The sequence below is a fragment of the Eschrichtius robustus genome, chromosome 1, assembly GCF_028021215.1.
Source record: "Eschrichtius robustus isolate mEscRob2 chromosome 1, mEscRob2.pri, whole genome shotgun sequence".
Lineage (NCBI taxonomy): Eukaryota > Metazoa > Chordata > Mammalia > Artiodactyla > Eschrichtiidae > Eschrichtius > Eschrichtius robustus.
This window is the reverse complement of record NC_090824.1, coordinates 43,915,648-43,937,474: the sequence shown is the minus strand read 5'-3', so window position 1 is coordinate 43,937,474 and position 21,827 is coordinate 43,915,648.

Genomic DNA, 21,827 nt, shown 5'->3' with positions numbered 1-21,827 from the left:
CTTTTGTTAGGTTTGATACGATACTCGAGATTTTTACATTCAATTGTTCTCTCTGATGTTCTCTGTAGAGTTGTTTTGTTATCTTTGCCCCAGACATTTCTCTCCTAGATCTCAGCACAAAATGAAAAGCTATATATAAGTAGCACTTAGCTTGGCTGCCCATAATCAGATTTAGAGAAAGATCCTGGGTTTGGGGTTATGATGCATATTTTCTCACCAATTTTTAGTTCAAAACCCTTATAAGGCAAGGCTATCATTTTATTGTTTAAGGCTCATTTCCCTGTTCTCTGAGACTCAAAAAGAGGAGAGCAAACGTGCCATGCCCTTCTAGTAGTATAACAGATTCACTGAAGTTTCCTTTTGCTATCAAACAAATTCCGCACGTACCATACTTCATAATATGTAGCTGAGCTTGCAGGGAGTAAGGGAAACCTCTGGGTGGTGGAGAGGAGAGAAATCCATGAATTGGAACAGGAGACTTTGAGTAGAAAGAGCACGTGAGGTTTCTCTGAGGGCAGGGCTGGCATGGACTCAACTCTGGACTGGAGACAAGGGAGGTGGCTGGACCTGAGTCCCACCATTAAGCTGGAAAACCTGGAACGAACCTGGTGTGCTCTCAGCCCGACAGTACTCCTGGCTCCCTGTAAAAGCAAACGCAAATCCTGCCTGGAGTAAAACACCATCAGGTTAGACACCCCCCACCCCAGGTTTTCAAGGGATCAAGGTTAATGAAATATAAACTTCCAATCTAAGATCACCAATGACACAAGAAAGTAATCCTCCATAAGTGAGAGTCAGTGGAAACAATCAACAGCCTTAGATCTTCTAGGACTAAATGATCAGAATTTATCGGGTATAGAATGCAAAATAAACAGGTATATGTTTTTAAACATTAAAGTTGGAATCACTAAAGTGAGTCAACAATAAGAGACTTCAAAAATAAGGCAGGTTGGGGCTCCCCTGGTGGTCCAGTGGTTAAGAATCTGTCTTGCAATGCAGGGGACGTTGGTTCAATCCCTGGTCTGGGAACTAAGATTCCCACATGCCGCCGGCCAACTACTGAGCCTGCGCACCACAACTAGAGAGCCTGCGGGCTACAACTACTGAACCAGTGTGCTCTGGAGCCTGTGTGCCACAACTAGAGAGAAGTCTGCATGCCACAACCAGAGAGAAGCCCGGGTGCCGCAACTAAGACCTGATGCAGCCAAAAATAAATAAATTAATTAATTAAAGAAAAATAAGGCAGGTTTGAAAAAGAACCAGGTAGTACTTTTGTTTATTTATTTTTCAAATTTATTGAGGAATAATTTACAGAAAATACATTGCATTCATTTAAAGTGTACAAGTCAATGAGTTTTGACGTGTGTGTATAGATAGATAGATAGATAGATAGATAGATAGATAGATAGATAGAGAAGCCATCACCACAATCAAGATACAGACAACTTCCATCCACCTCAAGTGTTTCCTTGTGACCGTTTGCAAATGATCCCTCCCTCCACCCCTGGCCCTGGGCAACTACTGGACACAACTACTGATGTGATTTGTGTCACTAGAACATACTTTGCATTTTCTGGAATTTTATTTAAATGGAATCATACCTTATAAACATTTTTGGATCTGGCTTTTTTGACTCAGCATAAGAATTTTGAGATTCATCCACCTTGCCATGCTTGTCAGTAGCTCATTTCTTTTTATTACTGAGTTAGAGTCCTCTAGATAGACCACATTTTGTTTTTCTGTTCCCCAATTAATGGACATTTGGATTGTTTCCAGTTTTTGGCTACTGTGAATAAAGATGCAATGAACATCCACATAAAAGTCTTTGTATGGACATATGTTTTCATTACTTTTGGGTAAATACCTAGTAGTGGAATTGCTTGGTCGTTTGGTAGGTGTATGCTTAACTTTTAAAAAAACTGCCCCAAAGTTTTCCAAAGTGACTGCACAATTTTTGTTCCCGCTAGTAGTGTATGAGAGTTCCAGTTGTCTCGTATCCTCTTCAACACTTGATATTGTCAGTCTTTTTAATTTTAGCTGCTCTAATGAATATGTAGTTGTATCTCATTTGTGGTTTTAATTTGCATTTCCTTGTGATGAATGATATGCGTATTTACCATTCTTATATCTTGTTTTGTGATGTGTTTGTTCAAATTTTTGCTCATTTAAAAAACATTTCTTTTTTTATTGACTTGGAAGAGTTCTTTGTGTATGCTGGATACAATCTTTTGACAGATCTATCTATCTATCTATCATCTATCAATATTCATCTATCTATCAAATATTTTCTCCCATTCTGTGACTTGCCTCTTTGTTTATTTAATGGTGTACTTTGAACAAAAGGTTTTAATTTTGATAAAGTTCAATTTATCAATTCTCTGTTTTATGGAGTGTGCCTTTTTGTGCCTATCTAAGGAATATTTGTCTATTCCAAGTTTTCAAATATTTTTTTCTTTTGTACATTGTTTTAGAAGTTTTATGTTTTTGCCTTTAAGTCTGTGACCCATTTTGGGTTAATTTTAGTGTATGATGTAAGATAAAAGTCTGTGTTTTTTCCCCCATAAGATATCCAATTATTCCAGCACCATTTGTTGAAAAAGACTTTTCCTTTCCCTGTTGAATTTTCCTGGCACCTTTGTTGAAATATCAATTAACTATATATGTGTGTGGGTCTATTTCTGACTCTCTGTTCTGTTGATCTATGTATGTATCCTTTCATCAACACTGAATTGATTTTTATAATTTTATAGTAAGTTGAAATCAGGTAGTGATATCGTCTCATTTTGTTTTTTAAAAAAAATTGCACTGGTTATTCCAAGACACTTGCATTTTGTTATACATTTCAACAGCAGCTTGCCAATTTCTATGATTGCCTATAGAGATTTTGGTCAGTATTTTCAGTATTCAGTCTATTAATCAATTTGTGGATAACTGACATCCTAAGAATACTAAGTCTTTAAATTCATGACAATAGAATGTTTCCATTTATTTAGGACTTAAAATTTTTTTTCCTGGTAATGTTCAGCAGTTTTTAGTGTAGAGGTCTTGCACACATCTTCTGATGATTTTATTTGTGAGTAGTTTTTGTTTTTGGACACTCCTGTAAATGGCATTTATTTTTAAAATTTAATTTTCCGATTGTTTGTGGCTGGTACATAAATATATAACTGATTTTGTTATACTAACCTTGTATCTTATGATCTTACTAACTTTACTTATTAGTTCTAGTAATTGTGTGTTAGATTCGTTAGGATTTTCTCTACAGTCATGTCTTCAGGAACAAATGATTTTATTTTTCTCTACCCAATATTTATGACTTTTATTTATTTGTCTTGCCTTATTACAATGGCTAGAACCCCAACCCCAGTACAACATTGAATAGAGTGGTGAGAACAAGCATCTATGCAATGTTTCCAATCTTTTTCTTATTTTGATGACAGTTTTTTTAAATTATAAATTGATGTTAAATCATGTCAAAAGTTTTTCTGACTCCATAGAAGTTATTATATGGTTTTTCTTTTTTATTGTATTAATATATTGATTGTGCTTATATGATTGATTTTATATATTAAAACTACCTTGTAGTTTGTTCTAGGATAAACCCTCCTTGGTCATAATGTATTAGTTTTTAAAAAATATTGTTGAATATTATTTACTAATATTGTATTAAGAATTATCGTTTATGTTTAAGCGGGATCTTGATCTGTTATTTTCCTTTTTTTTTTTTGGTAGCATCCTTGTCACCTTGTCATCTTTTGGTAGTAAGGATTTGATATCTGTATAGCAGTGTGCTCTATAACTCTAGAGCCCCTCCTCTAATCAGGATAGTAGTTTGCATATTTTTAATATTAAGAGGTTTAATTAACAAAAATGAATTTATAACATTTATCAACATTAAGAAGATAAAGTGCAATATTCACAAATCAGTCCTGGGCAGAGTAGTTTGCATTATAATTTCATTTCTGATAGGATGCTCTATTTAAGCTGTGCCTGAGTGGGCACAATTAAGGTTTTCCCCAGTCCAGATGTCATACTGCAACAAACTCTGAATGAGGCTCTTTTACAAATACACTTTTGGAAAATATCTGAATTATACCTTAGAGGAATTTATATATTCAGAATTACTCACAATTAACTTAGATGTACAATGGTCTTATTTCAATACAAATTCTCCTTTCCTAGAGAGTGGATCTATAGCCACAGATAACTATGTCCTGTTCCAATGTTTTTCTGCTCTTTTCTGCTTTGTCCTTTTCTGTCCTGACCTGAGTTGTCCTCTTCTAAGGTCCCATGCTGTCCTAGGTGAGCAGTGGACATCTTCAGCTGAGGTACATCCTGTAGTTGTCTAGAGGTCACAGGGCTTCACTGACTCCCTCTGTGAACTGTGCCATGTCCAGTTATAGTACAGAAGTTTGCTGCCTTAACAGCAAAAAATGTCCTCTGTTACTGCTGCTCTTTCTATGCTTCCACTGTCCCTTTGCCCTACATATTCCATACAATGCCAGGCTTCTTTCTCTTAGCTTATCAACTCCACCCAAGGCTGAGCAGGAACGAATTCTTTCCCAATGGAGGAAAGTTTTAAAGTCCATTTCAAATAGAACTATTATGAAGATCACTCTCCCCTCCAGAAAGCTAAAACAAAGTCTTACTGTGGTTTGTCCATTTTCCACTTCAGAGTGATGCCCTGGATATCGCAAAGGAACTAGGATCAAAGATGTTATTTCAGCAGTAAAATGCTACCTACTTCTCTACTAACGTTTTGCTAATAGTGATTTGTATTACATTAGTGAAAAAGAAGGACAGCCAAAATTTATCAAAAATTAATTCACTCAGCCTTTACTCCCCTCATATCACATAGGAATATGGGGTAGACCAGTTGGTTACAACTAGGCTTAGGTTGCTGCTCTCACCCCTCCCATTCTGGGAGCCTTTAGGCAGTCCTGGCCTGTCTAGTCCTTTTGACCTCCCTGAACCTTTACCAACAACTTCTGGAAAACACCTTGTCATATAACCATCCTTAAAGATATGGTTCTTAGAAGAATGATTCAGTCTGACATTTCTTAAGTTCCTTCCAATACTCTAGATTTCTAAGCCTTTAGTGGAGGACTCCAAAGAGACTCATCCATGATCTAGTTAGGGATTGGACTCAACTCCACAGTATAGATATATATATATATCCTAAACAAACTTTGAATCTAGGGAGAAGGATTGCCTTGAAGGTCCCAGAGTGATAAGTAAATGCTAATTTTATGAACTCTTAATCTTTCTTTTAAAAGAATAGATGTACTATTCTTTTAATTTCTTTTAAAAGAATAGATGTACTATTCTTTTAAATGTACTCTAGATGTACTAAAATGGTCCTATGAAGACCCATAAAAAGATAATGAAATGAGAAAAAGAGATAAGACTTATTGTTCAAAAATTCTCAGTCTTACTGCTTGATTCTTTAAGTACTTGTAGAAGATAGGTGTATCATTACTTCTCCTGGCATGGTGCCTGCTTGGAGAGGCCACAAGTTACATGAGCCCACCCCATGGCCACAACTCATGACCAGGGTAAGACATCTAACCAAGTGGAGCCAGTCAAATTTTTAATCTTGTGAATTTGAATCAAGAGCTGAAAAGAGTAACTGCCAGCACTGGAAAACCATGCAGACACGGGCATGGTGGCCACGTTTTGCCACATGTGAGATGAATAAACACTGCCAATGAATCAATAGGGAGGAGCAGGCACATGGAGAAGATGCCAAAGAGAAATAAAGGCAAGAGATCCTGCAGCCCCAGAAGAGACAGAAAAGACTTCATTCCTGAGGTCCTTTCAGGAGCTAAAATACTGCTTTTATTTGCAAATAATTTTTCTTTTTAAATAAAACTCAGTTTTATTTCCTATCCTTGGATTCTGTGAGAACTGGATCTTTACAATAGACACCCTTTATTTGTACTGGCTTGAGTGGGCTTATGTTTCCTGCAAACAAAAGGGCTTTGAGAACAGCATCTCTTTCTGGGCTTGAGGGCAGCCTCAGTATCTTAATTTGACTCTAGAGATGGCCCAGAACAGCACAGTGTTTGACAGAGTAGGGACTAAGCAACTTGGTTGAAATTCATGACTATGACTGACCATTATTCACTTTCGAACCTTTTAAATGTTTTCTACCATCCAACTTAACTCATCTAAGAGTAATCTTGTTATGTTTATTGTCTTTAACAACAGAAAAACAGCATTCAAAAAACCAGTCTTATAAGTAAGAACTATTGAGCATGCAAACATAGTGATTTCAGGGGCAACTAAAAGGCCTCATAGTCACTCATCTCTCTTCCTTATTTTGTGGATCTCTAAAATACTATTAGAATTGTCCCTGAAGTCGTTTTGGCCTTCCAAGTTCTTAATTAAAATATAAATGTTTGGGCCAACATTTCCCAAACTGTGTTCTGCAGAATTCTGACCTCTCATTATCCCCCATAAAAGAAAAGGAGAGGGAGACAAATAAATAGGGAGCCACAGTAAACTATATTCTCATCTTGGAGATTGACAGGGTACTGCAGCATTCTAAAACCTCTGAGAAGTTGTGCAGTAAAGAAAACTAATTATGCTGCGTTTGGTGGAGGTGAGTAAGGCATACCCATTAAGGAAACTGTCTGGTTTAGCATAATGACTCTGCCTCCTATCTGTTGTGTGACTTAGACAAATATAATAGTAGGATAATAGTAGCCCCTATCTTACAGATTTATTGCGAGAATTAAATGAGGTATTAAATGAAGAATATAAAGCACCTAACACCTGACCAGTACATAGAAGCACTCAATAAAAGCTATTAACATAGCTTTTTCTAAACTTTCTGAACTGTGGCTATTAAACGCAATCACCTGTCAACATCTCTCAGAATTTATGCTTTGGAGGATGTCAGGAGGAAGAAAAGCTGTATAAAAGAGGAAGGAATCAAGAAGTGCTGAAAGGGAAAAGAGTGAAATGGACAAAGGTAACATTGCGTAGTTTAAAATCTATTTAATTTAGCAATAATACATTTTGTCATAGGCTTGTCTCCAATCCTAGTACAGTGCAGGCTTACAGCAGGCATTTAATAAAAAGGCTTGCTCTTTAATTAATTAAAAATATTAAAGGTGACATGCTGTCACCTTATATTTTAACCTGTTTCACAGCAAAAGAAAAATTCTGATCTAGAAAAAGTCCTGGAAAGTACTGAGCATCTGTAGATGATCAGATACTTCCAAGCAGCCTTAGAGTTCATTTTCAGGGCTACAGAAGCACTTCCAGTGTTCCAGAGATGGCAAAGCCCAAGCATCCTCCCACCACCCTACTTTCTGCAGGCTTAGAACTTAAGGCCAAATTCCAGCACCAGGAGGAAAGCAAAATAAAACAACAACACCCTGATCGTTAGAAAACAAGGACTGAACAAGCAGAGACTGATCCTAGCTTTAGTGCAATTTTAACTGCTTTTGTGCTGCGGCTGACACAGGGGTGTGAGTAGTGTTACCTCAGTCTTGCATAAGAAACTAGCAGCATCCATTCAAAAGAAAAATGATAATTGCTCAGTGAAAAGAAAAACAACATAAAAGGCCCTTCAGAGTACTGTTTCAGAAACACCCAAATGAAGGACATATAATTAGGGTAAACAAACCCAGCTCTGGCTGAAGTTTGATAAACATCTTTAAATCTCAAACCAGTCTTCAAGAGTTCAGGTCTCATTAACTCTGTCATTGCTTTTGTGGCCAGCACTTCTTTGCTTTTCATAAGATAGATAGGCATATACTAGGATAGACAGACAGATGCATGGAGAGGAATCTTCCAATTTCCATTCAAATATATCGATTTTTAAAAACTTCCTTACGTGTGCTACATCATCCCTCGCCACTGGCAGTTACAGGGAGGCAGACAGACATTAGGATTCGGGAATGAATGGGGAAAGGGAAAACTGTACAGCTAAAAACAATCTGCACAGGGGATGAGGCAGAGGTTTTGGAATCAGAGAGACCTGGAGTCTCAGTTATGGCCCCACTACATAGTAACAATGTGACAGTCAGAAAGGCACTTAACCTTCCTAGTTTCAATTTACTTAAAGTAATGACATCTGAATTTCCAGGTGTTTTAAGGATTCAGTGAGTCAGTAGATGTAAAACACTTAGCAACGGGCCTGGCACGTAGCCAAGTAGCTAGCATTCAGTGGCCCCATGTGCCAGGAATTATGCTAAATGCTTTGAATGTAGTATTTCCTCTAGTCCTCAAAATAATCTTTCAGGAATAGATGCACTGACTACTCTTTATAGGAGAGGAATTGGAGCTTTAGAGACATTAGGTAATTGGCCCCCAAAAGTGGTAGAGCCAGGCTTTGAGTCCATGTCTGGCTGAGTCCAGACCTCTCACTCCTGGCTACCACGTACAGTGCAGTCAGGTGGTGGCTACTCTGTTTACCGAGAACCCACCGTGTGTCCGGAGCGTCACAAATTTCACAAATAACTCATTTAATATTTGTTACACTAAAAAGCCAGTATTGCCTCTCATTCTACAGATAAGGAACTTAAGGCATCAAGAGATTAACTATGACTCTCAGGTAGGGCTGGCTTCAGGGTCTGTGACCTGTGCAATTACACAGGACCTCACGCTTAGACAGGCCCCAAGCTTGGTTTATTGCTCTTCTGTTGCCATCTTGAAGTTCTTAAGCATTACACACACACACACACACACACACACACACACACACATATATTTTTTGCATTCGGTTCCACCGATTAAGCAGCCAGCCCTGCCCTGTTGCACTGCACTTCCATGGATTGCGGAATTCAAGCTGGAGTTAGGGGGCCACTCCTCTCTCTGAGGGCAGCATTAGTAGCATCGTGCCTTCGGGATTCTAGAAATAGAAGCCCACAGATTAATGTTTGCAAGTACTACCTATGACAGGACTGTCTTAGAAAATTAATGGAATGGTAATTGAGTTAGAGTAGGACATTTAAAAACTATGCATTTACACTGCATTCTTATAAGTGCTCTTTGAAGGAAGGGAAACTCGCAGTCTCTGCCTTCTAAGTGTTCATGGTAGCGACACCATAGATTTATTATCAAAGAATAAATGCCCTGAGATATATCACACCCAGACAACACCACCCTGCCCAGTAAAACTCTAGAGAAATGATGCCAAACACATAAGAAAATACATGTTTTATAGTGGCATTATGGTCAAGATGTTGGCTTTATTTCATGTGTGTTGTAGGGTAAGAACTGGCAATCGGGTTTGTCTATATCGCTAGGGGAAGAGCACTTAATCACTACCAAACCTAGGCACAAAACACGAGGCATACCCCCAAACAGAAGAAATGGTCAGAGTACTTTCCCTCTGTCTTCATCTCCTGACTCTTTGTATTTAGCATTCTTTTCATCTACCATACACAGGCTCTCTCCAAATGGCAGGAAAAAAATGGCTGCTGGCCACCCGGCTCAAATCCTTGTAGCCTGCAGTTCAAAAGGAAAAGAGACCATCTCTCTCCAAGACTCCTTATATCAAATCACATGGAAAGGCTCTGATTGGCCCTACTTGGGACAATATTTACGCGTTAGACCAATCAATGTGAACAGGGGGATAGGGATATACTGTGACCGGCCAGCCCTGGGTCACATGCCCTCCTATGAAACCAGAAGTAGATGGACATTCTGGTTGGCAGATAGGGTTGGCCCATTTATTTATTGTTTTTCTGAAATTCAAACTTAGCTGGGTGTTCTGTATTTTATCTGGCAACCCTGCCACCAGAACCATACAGGAGCGAGAAGGAGCAGTTCCCAAAAGAATGAAGGTTGAGGGCTAATACTTCTTAAAGATAGAGTTCAGTCCTATTGGTTTGGCCCCCAATGACTAGATCTCAGTCCCAAGTTCTCCGAGAAAATGCTGAGTTTTAGTTATAGCCCCATTTTCAGGGCCAAATCCTTCACTTGTGAGTTAGCATTTGATGCTCTAAATCTATTGCCACCACTGATTTACATGTCCGAAAGCTATTGAAATTCTACTTAAAACTTTAAACTCGTTTCTCTTGTTAAATGAATATTAATGAATCCAACAAAGTCACAATACTTATTGCCATTTATGCATTTGGGTTTGTTATGTTAAAAGTTCAATATAACATTTTAGTTTTAAATGGAACAAAAAGGCTAGTTATTTATTTATTTTTTAACAAACCAGGATATATTTTCTAAAAACGTTGAACCAAAAAATATATTTTGCCAAAGGCTTATACAGGGACTTCCCTGGTGGCGCAGTGGTTAAGAATCCACCTGCCAATGCAGGGGACACGGGTTTGAGCCCTGGTCCAGGAAGATCCCACATGCCGCGGAGCAACTAAACCCGTGCGCCACAACTACTGAAGCCCGCGCGCCTGGAGCCCGTGCTCCACAACAAGAGAAGCCACCGCAATAAGAAGCCTGCACACTGCAACGAAGAGTAGCCCCCGCTCGCCGCAACTAGAGAAAGCCTGCATGCAGCAAGGAAGACCCAATGCAGCCAAAAATAAATAAATAAATAAATAAATAAATTTTTTAAAAAAGCTTTATACAGTCAAATCCTGTTGGAGAAATCAATCTATTTAATTGAAAAATATTTAAGGTGACTCTAGCCAACGGACCAGATGTTACAGACAATATAGAATAGAATTAAATTATTGTAAAAAAGGAAAATTTGGATGGCCCCCTACAATATGTTGAAATGTAATTTAGTCTTGAAAACCAAGCTCAAGCATTGTGACCTTGAGGTATATTTAAAAATGAAGATTAAAAATTTCCTTTTTGTCCTCCCTCAGTCTTCTGGCAGTCCTTCTGCCCTCCCTGGGATTCTCATCCTCATGTAAAATGTGATAAAAGTGTAGAAAAAAACATAGAACAGCACTGTCCAATTGCAATATCATAAGAGCCAAATATGTAATTTAGAATCTTCTAATAGGCACATTTAGAAACGTAAAAAGAAACAGGTGAAAGCAATTTTAACAGTATATTTAACCTAATATATTCAAAATTTTATTATTTTGACATGTAATCATTATTAAAAATTAATAAGGAGATATTTTACATTCTTTTTATACTTACAGCACATCTCAATTTGACACTAATTTAATTGTAAATATTTGATCTGTATTTAGATTTTACAAAATTTACAGTTAAAAAAGTAGATTCAGGGACTTCCCCGGTGGTCCAGTGGTAAAGAACCCGCCTTCCAATGCAGGGGAGGCAGGTTCCGTCCCTGGTCGGGGAATTAAGATTCCACATGCCTCGGGGCAACTAAGCCAGCGCACCACAACTACTGAGCCCGAGCGCTTCAACTAGAGAGCCCGTGTGCCGCAAACTACAGAGCCCACGGGCCCTGGAGCCTGTGCGCCGCAACTAGATAGAAGCCCGCACGCCGCAACGAAGAGCCTGTGCTCCGCAACGAAAGATCCCGCGTGCCGCAAGGCAACTAAGACCCAACAAAGCCAAAAAGAAAAAAGAAAAAGAAAAAGTAGATTCACATACCCAAGTTGTTCCAAAAATATTTAATAATTTTCCAATAACTGAATTGAGTTTCATTTCAGGATATGTATCAGTTAGGGTCCACTCAGGAGACAAAACCACATCAGTATTTGAACAGAGAGAATTTAATTCAAGGCTATACAAAATTTAAATTTAGCTGTACAAAATTATCAACTTGGTAACTAAACAGTTTAAAACAAGATAACTACCTGCTCTCACAGACCTAGCAACTGCAGGAAGCAGTTACCACTACTGCTAGGAGGGCTGGGGAAACAAAAGGAAGAGGTTGGAATTAATAAAACTTACAAGCTTAAAGGTGGGGTTTTTGGAGATGAAATTCAGCCTTGAGAAAGGAGCACTGCTTGCCTAGTGCTGTGTCGGCATTTGGAAGATTTCTAATGAGCTAGAGTAAAACTTTTATATACATTTCCAAACATTACAATACCAAAGCTAGTACATTTTTACAGGGCTGCTGAAATGAGTCTAAACTATTCATAGACATAAAATTAAAGGTATTAAATTGAAGAAGAGATGGATTACAAGGGTTGTTAAAATTTTCATGGTAGGAGGAGATACAAAAAAAAAAAAACAAGCCTTCTTCAATTTTGGAAATTGTCAAACGATCATGTAAGCCAGTTATCAGCAAACTATGGCCTGTGGGCCAAATCTGGCCTGCTTTCTGTTTTGTAAATTTTTACTTATTTAAAACTTTTTTATTTATTAAAATTTTTGTAAAGTTTTATTGGAATACAACCATGCTCATTTATTTACGTATTGTCTATGGCTGCTTTTCCACCACAGTGACAGAGATGAGTAGTTGCAGCAGAGACCATATGGCTTACAAAGTCTAAAATATATACTGTTTTGCTTTTTACAGAAAAGTTTGCAGAACCTTGATCTAAATTTTTGCTGAAATAAATGTTTTGCTCATTTAAACATGACACCAGTAGCAAAACGTTTCCTAGTATGCCAGGCAATACATATTCTTATGGTGCACAGTCCAGTCCCAACTGTTGGCACACCGACATCTATTTCTTAATGTTGGCTTACTTTAAGCTTTCCCAACATCTTAGGAACTGCATAACATCAATAAGCATATGAATTAAAATTAGCCCGGCTGCTGGCATTCACCCCTCTGGATTTCTAAATTCTACTGTAGTTATTTTTTCATGGAATATAATCTAAATGTAAAACTAGAGGATATCCACCTATTCCTTTAAATATTAGACTCCCTCAAAATAAAAAAGACTATTCAATCAGTACAAGAAGCAGAAATAAAAACTCAACACTCATATTGTGAGGTAAAATATAGCTTATTCATTGTCAAAGTCAGTTGCGGTGCAAAATTATATTTAATTTTCTATTTGTTACATTAAAATTGCACAACGTGTGTCTTCCCAAATAATTTTTGATAATATAATTTTCCCAGAAATGGGAAAATGAATATTTTTACATACTATTTTAAAGCTCTAAGCTTAAAAAAAATTCAAGATTTTATTTAGGCTCCCATGTAGAAAGTTTAAATTTAGTTACTTAGGCAAAAGCTGTGATTTTTAAAGAGAAAAGAAAAAATCTAGACTGCTCTCTTTGACTTTTTAATAATGGCCTTCATATTGGCCTTCATCATCTGGGCATTCCACCCCTTTATCTATCTAAAGTCATAGCCAGACACACAAATAAACACAAAGGCAAATAATCACCTATGTTATTTAGAACATAAACTAGTTCTGAAATTTGGGCACGTTCCCTTAAATAAAAAGCTTACCGTTATGGGAATAATAAACTTGATGATAAAGCTTTCTCCTCCTCCCCCTTCCTCCTTCTCCTTTTCCACCTTTTTCTTACCCATTTCCTTCTTCTTTCTCCTCCTTCTTCTTTTAATTTTCTTTTGTGTGAGCAGATAAAGACCTGTTTTTATCCAAGTCCTGAATGCCTGTGACAGAAGAGAAAGATATATGAGACAAAGGGCAGAAGATGAGAGAAAAGGGGGAAAGATTTTAAGCTTATCAATGACAAGTTTCTTTGATTGTTAGTCGATTAAAAGAAGTGAAGTTTCTATGCAGACACAAAATTTGTGTTCCATGTTGGAAAGGGTGCGTGAGTGAGTGGTGATGAGGAGAGAAGGGAGAGCTTGAATAATTAGAGAGAAGTCTTCATGTTACCAGTTTCTATTGTATCTTATTTTAATTGGACCATGTACCACATGCTAGTGCTTTCATGCCTGTGCTTTGGTGACGGTTCAACTTGCCTTAACGCAGCCAGAATACTGAAGGTTTCTGCAAAATCAAATTCCTGGAGCTGATTCTTAATTAATGGTCAAACCCATTGCTCAATAGGCAAGTAAACATGCTCTCTGCCACTAAATAGGATTCAAAAGAGAAAACAAAAAATATCTAGGCTATTCATCAAACTTTAATTCAATTCATTCAAACCTATTATAAATTGGTCACTTCATTGGAAATCAAGAATGCAACTAATGGAGTCAAGTAAATTCTTGGGCCATTAAAAAGAAACACGGGACAGAACAGTACCTTGATTCCCATTATAGCATCTGACTCTGGCAGTGAGCAAGACATGTTTTACCCCTCAATAGGTGTTGAGATTTCATTTATCTCTTTCTTGTGCTGTTTGATTAGACTTTCATAAAAGATCAAGGATCTAACCCTAAGGTGCTAGTGAGGCAAAAAAGTACCCCCTGAATGTATACAGTTGAAATTCACAATGGAGCTATAAACTTGGACTCTATTAATAATAGTAGCTAACTTTTCTGATTACCCAAAATGTATCAGGCACTGCATTAGGCAAGTTGCTTGGATTATGTCACGTTTGATGTGGTGGAAAAACAAAATACAATAAAGCTTAAAAGAAAAAAAAGGAAGATTTAGAGTTGAGGGAGGGAAATGTTGCTTTTTAAGCTGTGTGTGGCAACAACCAAGTAGAGATATCCAGGCAGAAATTAGCTGCATGAGTCTTGAGCTCATAAAAGAGATCTTGATAAGAGATGTAGATTTATACGAATTTAGAGGAGTAGGAGAAGAAAAACAGAATACAGAGGAATATGTGCAGTTAAGCAATGGTGAAAACATGAGTAGAAAACTAGGAGACCATGGCATTACAGAAGATGATTAAAATAAAAATAAGAGGTTGTGAAAAGATGTAATAGTCACAAACCCATGTACATCAAATAACCTTACAACTGAATATATAAAACAAACACTTTTACAAATGCAAGAACCTAATAAAATTTCAGCAGCAATTTTTTATCAGAAACAAAGAACTTTATTACTCATAGCAATAGCAGATGCCAGAGTATCATCATCTGCATCAATGCCCAGTTTTCACAGAGCATCAAGAAGAGGGCTAGATGATGCCTGCTCATGTAATTGGCTGTCTATAGGAGAGAAGCCCTGATCCTAGGGAGCCCAATTCTTTTATACTGGGTAGTAAGCCAGCCTGACCTTTGCCCCAAAGAGAGACATTATCTTTATTATATTGGATAGTCAACAAACCTACTCTTTGCTCTGGAAAGAGACACAATCTCTATCTTCCAAGGCTGTTTGCTGTACAAAAACCCTTGAAAAGGTATTTGCAACAAAGGGATCCAGTGCCTCTGCTTACCAGATGCAAAAACAGGAGAGATCCATGAGGAATACATCTAATATTTAACATACTAGTCCTTCTTTGATCTTTCTCTTTCCTGATTATTTAAACTAATTAATTTCTCTGTACTCTCTCCTTTTCTTTAGTGTTCTGAATGATACACATTTGATCCGTAATTTTTTTTTAATCTTTTTTTTTTGGGTGGGGAGTGCACCATGCAGCACATGGGATCTTAGTTCCCTGACCAGGGATCGAACCCATGCCCCCTGCAGTGGAAGCACAGAGTCTTAACCACTGGACTGCCAGGAGAGTCCCTGATCTGTAGTGTTTTAATGGTTGCTCTTAAAGTTTTTAATATGTATAATTGACTAGAACACTGTAGTTAGTCAATCAATGATCTGTATCCTTTTTCTTTACAATATAGGACCTGGTAAATTTTAACTTTAATTATATCTAACAGTCTCACAAGTTATTATGGTATATATTCTCATTCAAATTTATTTTTATAATTCCCAAGTTGGTCATTATTATAATTATTTTTATTATACATCCAATATATTTGTTATTTTTTCCCCATGCCATTATTTTATTTTTAATTAAAACATTTTTAAAATTGTGGTAAAATACACATACCTAAAATTTACTATTTTAACCATTTTAAAGTATATAGTTCAGTAGTGTTAAGTACATTCACACTGCTACACAAATAATTTCCAGAATTCTTCTCATCTTACAAAACTAAAATACTATACTATTAAAAAATAATTCTCCATTCCCTCCTCCTTTTACAATTCTACATTCCTTCTTCATGAATTTGTTCTAGGTACCTCATATAAGTGGGATCATACAATATTTGTCTTTTTTGGTTGACTAATTTCATTCAGTATAATGACTTCAAGTTTTATCCATGCTGTAACATGTGTCAGAATTTCCTTCTTTTTAAGATTGAATAATAGTCCATTGTTACAGTTGCAATTTAAAAAGTATCTCTTTTGAAGCAGAAAGATTCAGTACACAAAAGAATAAGGACATAGAGAAATTGACTAATAAAAGCAATAAAGTAGATGTAATAAAATTATATGGGGACTTCCCTGGTGGCACAGTGGTTAAGAATCTGCCTGCCAATGGAGGGGACACAGGTTCGAGCCCTGGTCCAGGAAGATCCCACATGCCGCGGAGCAACGAAGCCCATGTGCCGCAACTACTGAGCCTGTGCTCTAGAGCCCGTGAGCCACAACTACTGAGCTCACGCACCGCAACTACTGAAGCCCGCGTGCCTAGAGCCCGTGCTCTGCAACAAGAGAAGCCACCGCAATGAGAAGCCCGCGCACTGCAACGAAGAGTAGCCCCACCCGCCACAACTAGAGAAAGCCCGTGCGCAGCAACGAAGACCCAACGCAGACAAAAAATAAATAAATAAATAAATAAATAAATTTATTTAAAAAAATTATATGTACTTTGTTTCCTACCAATTCAGAGTGTGCATTTTTGTATGACTATAAAACATGGAGAAATTGATGGTGTATTTGACTACAAAGAAAACTTTTTAAAAATTTTAGAAAGGTAGACTACTCTTTGAACACACAAAATTAGAAGTAAATAAAAACTAATGACTAAAAACATCTTAACAACAAAAAAATCTTAACATTTTGGAAGTTAAGGCACACTCTCATAACCTCTGAATCAGAGAGAAATTTTAAACTGAAATTACATACTATCTAGAAAGCATGGAAAGGAGAATACTTCACATTTAATACTTTATATTAAACCAACTGAGTTTATATTCAGGGAACAATGCATAGACTCAAATTCCTTCATGTTTGAAGAAATTTGAAAATTAAGTAATTTAGACTCACTGTTACTGGCTGAATTATGTCTATCTAAAATTCGTATGTTGAAATCCTGACCCCTAGTACCTCCAGAAGTGATTGTATTTGGATATAGGGCCTTCAAAGAGTTAATTCGGGTAAAACGAGGTTATAGAGGTGGGCTCTGATTCAATACGACTGGTGTCCTTATAAGAAGACATTAGAACACAGACAACACACAGACCAAGGGACAACTGTGTGAGGACACAGGGAGAAGACAGCCATCTGCAAGCCAAGGAGGGAGGCCTCAGAAGAAACCAAATCTGCTGACACTTTGATCTTGGACTTCCAGCCTTCAGAACTGTGAGAAATAAATTTCTGGGGCTTCCTGGTGGCACAGTGGTTAAGAATCGACCTGCCAATGCAGGGGACACAGGTTCGAGCCCTGGTCCGGGAAGATTGCACATGCCTCGGAGCAACTAAGCCCGCGAGCCACAACTACTGAGCCCACGTGTCACAACTACTGAAGCCCGTGAGCCTAGAGCCCGTGCTCCGCAACAAGAGAAGCCACCTCAAGGAGAAGCCCACGCACTGCAACAAAGAGTCGCCCCTGCTCACCGCAACTAGAGAAAGCCTGCACGCAGCAACGAAGACCCAATGCAACCAAAAATAAATAAATAAAATAAATTTATTTAAAAAAAAGAAATTTCTGTTGTTAAAGTCACCCCCTCTATGGTAGTTTGTTATGGAAGTCCTAGCAAATTAATATACCCATCTTAAGAATTAGTAAAAAACTATAAAATATATTGAAGAGAGTATGCAGTGGGAATTAACAAAGAGAAAAGATAGAGTTAATAAAATAGGAAACACAAAAATGAAAGAAGGAAAAAAAAACCCAAAAAATGATGTTATGAAAACAACAATAAATAAATTGCTATTAGACTGAATAGAGGAAAGAAAGAACTAGAGAGAAAATTTGCGAGATTAAGAATGAATATACAGGGGCTTCCCTGGTGGCGCAGTGGTTAAGAATCTGCCTGCCAATGCAGGGGACACGGGTTCGAGCCCTGGTCTGGGAAGATCCCACATGCTGCAGAGCAACTAGGCCCGTGAGCCACAATTACTGAGCCTGCACGTCTGGAGCCTGTGCTCCGCAACGAGAGACCGCGATAATGAGAGGCCCACTCACCGCGATGAAGAGTGGCCCCCACTTGCCGCAAATAGAGAAAGCCCTCGCACAGAAACGAAGACCCAACACAGCCATAAATAAAAATAAATAAATAAATAAATAAATAAAAACAACAACAACAAAAAAAGCTATCTCAATAAAAAAAAAAAGAATGAATTTACATAGTCACAAGAAAGAGATGAAGGTAATTATAAGATGTATCATGTGAAATCCTATGGCAACAATTTGATAACCTAGAAGAAATAGATGATTTACTAACAACGTAAATAACAAAATTGACCCAAGAAGACATTAAAATTTTGAAAAGAGTAATCAACATGTGAAAGATTACAAAAGTGACTGAAGATCTACCCATTTTCAAAAAACCATCAGATGATTTCACAGCTGAGTTCAACCTAACCTTTAAAGTGGAGGTAACTCCAATATCATTCACACTCTTTCAGATCATAGCAGAAGATGAGAAGCCCTCCAATTTGCTTTATGATGCTAATATAACTTTAGTACTAAAGCCTGATAAAGATAGTTAAGAAAAAGTGATAATGGTGGGGGAAGGAGCTGACAGAACAACAGTACAGAAAAAAACTATAATCCAGTAACAGAAATTAATGCATATCAATGCACATGGGGAAGGAGTAAATTATTCAAACAAACAATGGAGTTGGGGAAAAAGGTTAAGAATTTGGGTAGGAAGGAGAATTCAGTTAGAGCTTTACCTAACATTATAACCAAAATAAATTCAAGATAGGTTAAAATGTTGAAAGTAATATATGAAAACAAAAAAAAAGCTGTCAAAGAAAATATGGGCAAATATTTTAAGAGCTCTTGAGATGGGGATTTACTAAAGATTAAGGCCTTGGAAGAAATCACAAAGGAAAAGAAATAGATTCATTTGGCAACATAAAAAATTTAAACTTCTGAACATTAAAAAGTCACAAACAAAATAAAAAAGAAAATGGCAAACTGACAAGATATAATTGAAAATATTACAGATAAAATATTAATCTGATATCATAATTTATTAGGAAAAGTACAAACATGTTAATAGAAGCATTGATAGAAGAGAAGAAAAAATTTTTTTATGGAAGAAAAATTTTAAAAATAGACAAGTGAATAATTTTCAATCTCTTTAGTAATTAATCAAAGACATAACTGGGCAGATAATATTTTTTGTGTAAAATTAGCAAAAAATCTAAAAAATTATAATATTCAGTGTTATTAAAGATGAAAAGAAATTAGTGCTCATGATACACTGTAAGTAGGAAAATTCTAGCTGGAGTTTTGGAAATATATATAAAAAGTTTATTTTTTAAAATATCTTTTATTTCAAAGATTCCATTTTTAGAATATATTTTAAGAAAATTTACATATGCATTAAAGGTAAAAATGTTGATCTGCATTTTTAATATGAAAAGGTTTCCAAAACAGATTAATAAGAGCAAAAAGTAAGTTATAAAATAGAATATACTGTGGTCCCAATTTTGTTTAAATATGCTGTTTAAAAGAAAGATGAAAAAGAAATACATCAAGCCATAAATATGATTGTCTCTTGGCTAAAAGATTTTGTGTGATTTAATTTTCAAATTTATACTTTATATTTTCCAATTTTTCTGTAATCAATATATTTCCTAATTTAAAAACATTTAAATTGAAAATGCAATACAGTACAATTTAGGATATTTCTATTACAAAAGTTTGCTAACATCATTTGAGATTGAAAATTATGGTTGATAAAATTTAATATTATAATTGAAATTCATTCATGAGAAAATAATGGATCTATGCAAAGATCATCAATGAATGTAAAACAGTTAGCTGAAAAGTTGATGGGAACTTTGCAATGGATGTATCAATCTGACAAAACCTGCACCCTCAGATTAACCTCAGCATCATGAAAGAGGGACCACTAGACATTAAGTGTCTTGTGATGTGAAGCAACCCATGAATATTCTTGCCAGAAAGAAAGAAAAGATGGAAAGAAGGGAGGGAGGATAGAGGGATGGAGGGGAGGAAGAACCTAAATCTAATCACACTTATAAATCTACCTGTTTACAGAAAATACAGGAGATGGAAAAATAAGCTGAGCAATGCCACAAGGAGGCTAATAGCCAAATTCAGAATGTGGGAAAGTCAACAAGTTAAACAACCTGGTCCTTTCAAAACTAAATGGTAAGAATAAACGGGAAGGGGATGCATCATAGATTAAAATAAATTTGGGAAATATAATAACTAAATATGACGTATGGTCCTTTTATGGATCGTGATTTGAACAAACAATAAAAAGTCGCTTTTTAGATTAGTTGGGGGACTTGATTATAGGCCATGTTACATGATACAAAAGAATTTTTATTAATTTTGTTAGTTGTGGTAATGGTGTGTTATATTTAAAATATCCTTATCTGTTAGATAGGAATACTGAGGTATTTGTGAGTGACATTATATAATGTCTGAAATTTGATTTTAAATACTCCAGAAGTTTTTAAAAAAGAAATCTGTGTGTGATGGGAGAAGCTATATTGATAAAATAAAATTTACAAAAATTTTGAAGCTTAAATCAGGAGTATGCTGGGGTTCAATATATCCTCTTCACTTTGGTGTATATTTGAAAATATCCATCATTAAAATTAGAAAATAAAATGCTAAAATTATTAGCACAGACTTTCAGGTGAAGAAAAAGTATTTCTGCTCATAGTTTGGTATGAATGGACATTGTTCAAGTTTGCAAATGTGAGCACCTTTATTCTTTAGAAATTAAGATCTTATATCTCTGACTGGGACAAATAGATACTTGGGAATTCTTAGTTTAACCTTAGTTTAACATAGATGTACATAGAGTTTTGAAAATGGTAAGGAAAATCACAGAGTAAAACAGATTGTGAGAAGGTGCTGTGAGAGAAAATATATCTGAAAAGCCAAAAAAGAAAACATAACAACCCCTATAACACACAGCACGTATTCTTTTTTTTTTTTTTATGAATTGTTTATTCATGTTCCTAATTTTCTCTTAGATTGCTGTTTTTTTTAACATCTTTATTGGAGTATAATTGCTTTACAATGGTGTGTTAGTTTCTGCTTTATAACAAAGTGGATCAGTTATACATATACATATATCCCCATATCTCTTCCCTCTGCGTCTCCCTCCCTCCCACCCTCCCTATCCCACCCCTCTAGATGGTCACAAAGCACCAAGCTGATTTCCCTGAACAGCACGTATTCTTTGTAAGGTGTTGCACAAGAATAACTGAGACCTTCAGAGTCTCTAAGAAAGAATAAGGGTCCTCCATGGACATGGTTCTGCATGTCCAAAGGACAGCTTAGTGAAGAAGAAAAAGAAAGGAATCATGAGCATTTTTAAGGTTGCATTCTCTCTAGTAGACTGGATGTCCAAATCCTACAAGGAGATGTCCTTGGTTCCCTCTGAGCTGGGAGACTGTCAATCCTAACCTCACCTTTTCGTTAGGCATGACTAGCTTGTCACACTTGCTCTGTACCTGTCCTGCCCACTACAGTGTAAGAGTCATGAGGGCAGGGACCGTGCCTGCAGAGTCACTGCATAACCCCATCCCCTCAACGGTGCCTGGCACACAGAAGTGCTCAGTGAATATTATTTAATGAGTCGATTATCTTATTTGTTATAAAATTACTTCCCAGTCTTCTCTACCCTATTCTATATGATAAGGGTTTGTTTTTATTGAGAAATGGCAAAAAGGCTTTCGAACCCCTGAAGATTAAAT